Source organism: Meleagris gallopavo, chromosome 12 (assembly GCF_000146605.3).
Source record: "Meleagris gallopavo isolate NT-WF06-2002-E0010 breed Aviagen turkey brand Nicholas breeding stock chromosome 12, Turkey_5.1, whole genome shotgun sequence".
Classification (NCBI taxonomy): domain Eukaryota; kingdom Metazoa; phylum Chordata; class Aves; order Galliformes; family Phasianidae; genus Meleagris; species Meleagris gallopavo.
This window is the reverse complement of record NC_015022.2, coordinates 5,953,216-5,959,852: the sequence shown is the minus strand read 5'-3', so window position 1 is coordinate 5,959,852 and position 6,637 is coordinate 5,953,216.

The following is a 6,637-nucleotide window of genomic DNA, read 5'->3' as shown; positions in this document are numbered from 1 at the left end:
TAAGGGGGAGGAGATTTGTACCCTTCCATCAGCTTTATTTCTTGAACTAAAGAGCAGGACAAATACACTTTGTGGGTATTCTTTGTAATCTATTTGTAACTTGGCACTCCACCTGCAAGTCTTGCAACCACATCTGCCACTTTAAGACAGGAACAAACAGAAGACATGATGTACCAACAATCCCAAATTAATAGAAGAACAACTGCAGGCTAAGCACCTGGACAAGCAATTTACACTGTTCCCTGTATGAAGGAAGGAAGAAAATAAAAACAGACTTCTTTTCACCGTTGAGAAGAAAATCTTGTATTTATTCATACTAAGAAAGTTCTGTATATTTCTGACTCTACTGAGTATTTATTGTGGGTTTGGTGCCCTGTTTCAAAAAATACCCCATTTTTCTAATCCAGCACGCAAATCATTACATTTTTAATGGAGGCAACAGATAACCAACATGTCTCTTCCCTAACTAATGCCAGTGCTTCTCTCTATGCAAGGTGTCACTGAACATTTTTTCTGCAGTCTCCAGTACACTTTTTCCTGACGACTGCTAATCAGGAGACAGATCACTGTCCCATCTCCTCTGACAAAACACAGGGCTCTCAAATGTCATTAGCAGGCAGCAGATTTAACACCAAGAAATTACAACTTCCTTCAACATGCTCAGCTGTGAAACTGCCATGTATTTAGAAAAGTGTTCAAAAAGCAATTTATAAAATCATTTCAAGAAAAGCCATTTTTTGAGATCAACACAGGATACCACCTCCATCTCAGAAACTCCCTGAAGCAAAAACTAGGAGGGCACACCACAAAGGAATAACAACACATGCTTTATGCTACTTGGTGAAACACCTGTGAGTGTCACAGATGAGGGAACAAGCCAGCTGGACTTGTATCCTAACCACACCAACATGTCCTCACAGGAATTCTTTGTTCCTTATACAAGAAGTATTTGAAAGAATGATTTTAAACTAAAACCTTCCTTCACAAGGTGAAAAGTTTTCTAGTGCAAAAATCCTATCTTTAAGGGACATCTCTCTCAAAATTGCTAATACAGGTCTGTGACATTCTTTCTCACTGTGGAACACATTTGCTACTTATCTCCTGAAAAGGGCTTCGTACCTAAGGCTTTATGGACCAGAAGAACTGTAGAAAGGGGATTGTCTACACTGATCAATTGATAGATGTTATTCTTGATCTGTGAATTTATAAATGCTATATACTGACATGTAAGAAAATAATAATGCCTGACTGGGTCACATCAGTGGCCCTCTAAGACAGCATTCCAACTAGGGCAATATCAATAGGAGATGCTATTCTGGGACAGCACAGAATCCCTTCACCACTTGTCTTCATTTAAAAGGAATTCTTAGGTTCATGGACCTTAGTTCAGATAGTTGGTAGTGCTTTGTGTACTGATCTCTAGAACCATCCTTGTTGAGCACAAAAGCAGCAAAAAAGAGCACACAGAATTTAAATCTGAAAACAACGCGAAGATAGGGACCTGTTGTGTCCTATCTTTTAAAGAATGAACTACTACTCTGCTACTCACATTTGCGTTTACAGCTAACGTGTTTCCCATAGGCCTACAATTTGGTACTCCTACAGGACCGACAACTGACACAAACCAACTGCCAAAATCTCTTGCCATAAAGAAAGACCTTTTCTTATAAATAGAAAACGTAAGAAGAAAAAAGAAATGAAAAAGGAAAAAAAAAGCTAGCTTAATAAAAACACATATTTCCCTTGCTGATTTCTTTTGTGTGCTTGCTTATATAGCATCTCATGAGTGTGAATGTAGGAAGCGTTCTACATCAATTCTACAGATATTTAGGGAAAATTTACCAAATTCACTGAGCCTGAAATACACAACCCAGCAATAGGACAAAATCCCTGCCCAAAATATTCTTACCTAGCGTGGAACATTCAATAATCAGAACTGAATGTAGCTCTAAACATATTCAGATGCATTTCTGGGCAGCTACAGAGAAATAAACTGTCACATTAATGAAGTTTTTGACAATTTGTATGTTGGCCTTCAGTCTGCATATAAATGTCATTATGTTTATGACCAAGAAGAAATAAACAGATAAAATTGAAAAAATGAATGCAATTTTATTACAGAACAGAAAGCTCCAAAGTCCAAAAGATTATGCAGATTGCTGCCAAGAAAACAAGGAACAAAGCTAACATGCTTCTATGATTTTTTTTTTGTTCAGATACCAACTCTCTCAGTAACAGTTTTATCTATTTCAGGAACTCCTTTATTAAGCAACATAACCTTCAACGGGTTAGTTATCGTGGTTTCTTAATTGTGATAAACGTATAAAACAAATTTTGTTCTTTTTGTTTCTTTATTCCTACAGTTCTGAATGCCTCTATCATCTTTCTAAGAGAGTTTTGTTTGCTGTTTTGTTTATATTTCCTACACTGTATGAAACAATCCTTTTCTAGAAACAGTGAGGCATGAGCTAATGTATTTATTATCCCCAGTATCACTGTGTTTTCCTTGTGTTATATCCTTCACGAAAAATCAGGTTATTTTTTCCCGGCAAGATCAGTTTCCAGTGTTGGACTCCACAATCAGAAAGCTGTCAGTTTTTAAAAGTAGTTCAAAGAACTTATTTTTCAAACACCTTTACCAGCATCCTTGCCCTATTTGAATGCCTCTACAGTGATCTGCATAAGGTGAGTAAATGAGTAAATCCTTATCCCCATAATTTCTAGTGATTTTGCATTATATCTTATCAGAAGAGTTCCATTTTTCTGTAAAACATTAGCCACTAAGAAACATTCTGCTGATAATATGTTTATTATGACTACCTGTTTTACCTTTCTTCAAACCATACTTACTCACTGTTACTCCAAATAGTCCAGCTATTTTGTCATCAGTGAAAGTTGAAACTCTTCCATTTCAGTAATATTTCTACGGAGGTCCAAAACCTGGTGCATTGATCCTGTAATTATAAGGTGATTAACATCAGTTACCAAATCGGAACTGCTAATTATGATACCATAAATACTGCATTGTGATTTTCATTTCTATGCTGCCTTTTCATGTTCTGATGTATCTGTGTGGTGGCTGACTCAGAGGTACTGCACACACTCTTATGCCGTTTGTCACAGGGAACAAACAGCAGGGAAGCAAAACTGTGTAGAATTTACACCTCTCAGTTTCCTCAATGGTTTACTTAATCTCTAATTAGTCATAAAAACAGCTAAAAAGATACATGTGGGCCTGATAGAGTATGGGACTGAGCCATGTAACTTCTAAAATTAAACAGCAAGCAAGGTATGAAACGGGCTGGAATTTCAAGAAGCAAAAGCCGTGTAAGACCATCCAGAGTTCATCACACTGACATTTACTATGCGGTGTACATTTGTAAATATACTTACATAAGCTTTACTATAGTTACTTTCACACCAGAATATTTCCTTGTTCCCTTTTATCCCACTCGCAGAAAAGTAGGACTGGTCAGAATCCATATAAAAAGAACAGTAAACCTTTGCTCTCTAAGGACAAACATTGTGAAGGTTGTCACAAAGTTCTCCAAAAGCCTGTCAATACTTCAAATCTTAAAACTATAATCCAAGTATGATTCTCTGATTTTATAGATAAAAATACTACAACAGCACAGTGAGTAAAAAGAGGAAGTCTGAGCAGTCAAGAAAACAGAAATCTAATTCCTTATCAACACAATTCAAAGGAAGAATTGATAAATAATAATATCAATTTCTAGCAGACTTAAATAAGAAAATTCCCTTAGGCAACACACAAAGGAAGTGGAATGCAGCACTTCACAACACAATGATTTTAACACAAAGTATGTACTTAACAGCAAATCATGCATAGAGTACATTTAGGAACAATTTTACTTAAGAAGCAGTCAGTGGGAGTATCACTGATTTTGTTTAACTTCCTGTTATTACTCAACCAAAGCTACTTCAGTATCAGAACCAGCCTTAAGTATTTTTAGGTGAGTCTGCAAATCATCTTTCATGCTTCGGGCAGGCAGGCAGACATTTGTCAGGTGACTAATCCATGTAACTTTGGGGAGAACCAGCAAGCTGATCCTCTGTATTTCTAGGGTACGTTATCTGTTAATCGGGATGACCGTACATGTGCCTTTGACAAGTTGGCCAGATCATAAATCATCTTGAGCTGTAAAATATACTGAACCGACACCAGGACAACTAGAGCCACCAGCCTCCCAATGCAAACAGGAAGCTGAGCATGGGAGAAGGAACAGAGGAAGACAAGAGCAAGAAAAGTTACATACAACCTGTTCCTTACATAAATCATACCCTTATCACATATTTCTGTCCTCTGCCTAGTTCCCTCCCAGCAATTAGCAAAAGAAGATCCATATTCAAACAATGGTTAACTTACTGGGTTTACGTGCAATGTTTTGGAAGGGAGGTAAAGGGGGCCTATGTGATTACAGAGCAAGGGCTGCCCCCGGCCAGGCACAAAGAGCCAGTCAGCGAAGCTGGTGGTGCCTCTGTATATATATAAGAAATATAGAGAGAGATATACATATAAGAAAAGGGGAAAAAAGGGGAAAAAGATAAAAGAAATGGCCTAGTAGAGTGAGAGAGAATGGGGGCATGGGGGCATCCTGCAGACACCAAGGGTAGTGAGGGAGGGCAGGAGCTGCTGCAGGCAGCAGAGCAGGTATTTCCCTTGCCACACAGATGGGTATGCCCCAAGTGAAGCCACAGCCCGTGCAGAGCTGCCCATGCAGAGCAGGATTAGTGGCAAAAATCACAGCCAGTGAAGGTCTCACTCTGGAGCAGGTTTACCCTGAAGGACTGAAGGCTGTGCAGAAAACCCATGCTAGAGCAGTTCACAAAGGACTGCAGTCCATGGGAATGCTGTGGAAACCATCCAAATGCTCACTCCATTCAGGCTAGAAGCGTGGCCCTGCAAAGAAAGGGCACTTTGGATGAAGGACCGCTCTACAGACAGCCTCTGTCCTTGCTTGACAAATTCAAGCAAGAAAAAAAACAAACACTGGAAGAGGCATATCCCCCACTTCTTTGTCAAAAGGATTGAACATCCACAAACGATTACTTGGTACTGCTTTTCACTGATATTTCACACACTTTAAACTCTCACTCTGTAAAGCGTGTTGCCTTCTGCTTCCCTTATTTGTACCTCTTTCAGGTACTTCCTTCTATTTAACTCTGCACTATCTAGCTGACACGCAAAAGCCCAAACAACTACCAGACACAAAGGGTAAAGGCAAGTCATGGTGCTGTGAACATCAAATTCCTGATACAAAAATGCAAAAAGTGTATTACAACAACCTTAGATAAGTTATCTAAGTTCTTGCAGATAATAATATTTCACAGCAAAACCGAATACAATGAAATCACATTGTATACATGATTGTATACATGAATCTACATTTCACGTCGCAATCTATTCTCCTACTTCCAGCTTACTGTTCTCTCTATGCAAATATTCGCGTGGCTGTGGATTACCTTGTAGACACTGCCTGTATTGTAGGACGGTTCCTTATCACCTACTACACTATAGCATCCTTATCTTTATATTTAGGACAGCTGCTCAGCACACGCGTTTAAGCAGTCATTTCTGTGCTCAGAGGGAGACAAATGTTAAAACTAAACAAAGCCAAACCTTTGTTTAATTTTCTTTTTGAGCCCCCAGTTTACAGTGAAGCATTCTGGAAGTTTTATTTAGTTACAGATACGAGCAAAACTATTAGTAGTTTTTAAATATTAAATTAATAGTTTTTAATCCTTATTTTAGGATGAAAACAAGTTCTTAAATCTTGGACCTTACCAACAATACATGGTTTGTGTAGGCTATCATTTCTCTCAAGGAAAAAGAAAGATTTGCAGGAAGCATGACAGCAAATATGTTCATTTAATACGCCTGCCATGTTTCTCTAAGAATTAAGCTTCTTCATCATGGTTATGCAACAGGAAAAAGCCCGTACAGTGACATAGCAGCACTGTTATGTATTGTATTACGCAAGTGAAATGTCACCTACTTATCTAAACTGCCACTGAGGAACTCATTTTCATCAAGCTTTTTCAGATGTGCGTGCCTTGTCTATAATGCACAGTGCTCTTATCAGACCAATCCTTATAGAAACTGCAAAGTTTTAATCCTAACGATGGAAGCTGCAGCTCATCTGCTTAGCAGAGAATAAAGCAAATGTTCCCCTGTGCTGATGATGTGCATTGTTACTTGCTGTTCTGAGAACACAAAAGGAAATAATATCATGAAAAACCGATGCTAAGTAACAAAGACGACATTCACAGAGAGTTGGTCAGTACATACAGAGTGGTACATTGATAATCCTCTCTGGAACTTGTTCAGATTTGCAGTTAAGAGTGTAGCTCGTAATTTCCACACAATACAGTTCAAAAACCCACCCTGAAATTAGGCAAGGAGGACATTCCTGAGTCTCTTGTAACTCCTTCGGGTTACTTCAGTCTGCTGTTCAAAACCAACAAGAAACCTTGGGGGAACCTATGTCCAAAGAGCTAGGTAGCACAGAAAGCACAGAGCTTCATATTCATCAGCCTGAGATTAAATTCATAGAATGATGACAACTGAATTCAAAACTTGTTCTTTACTTGGTATTGGACTTTCCTTATTTAAAAA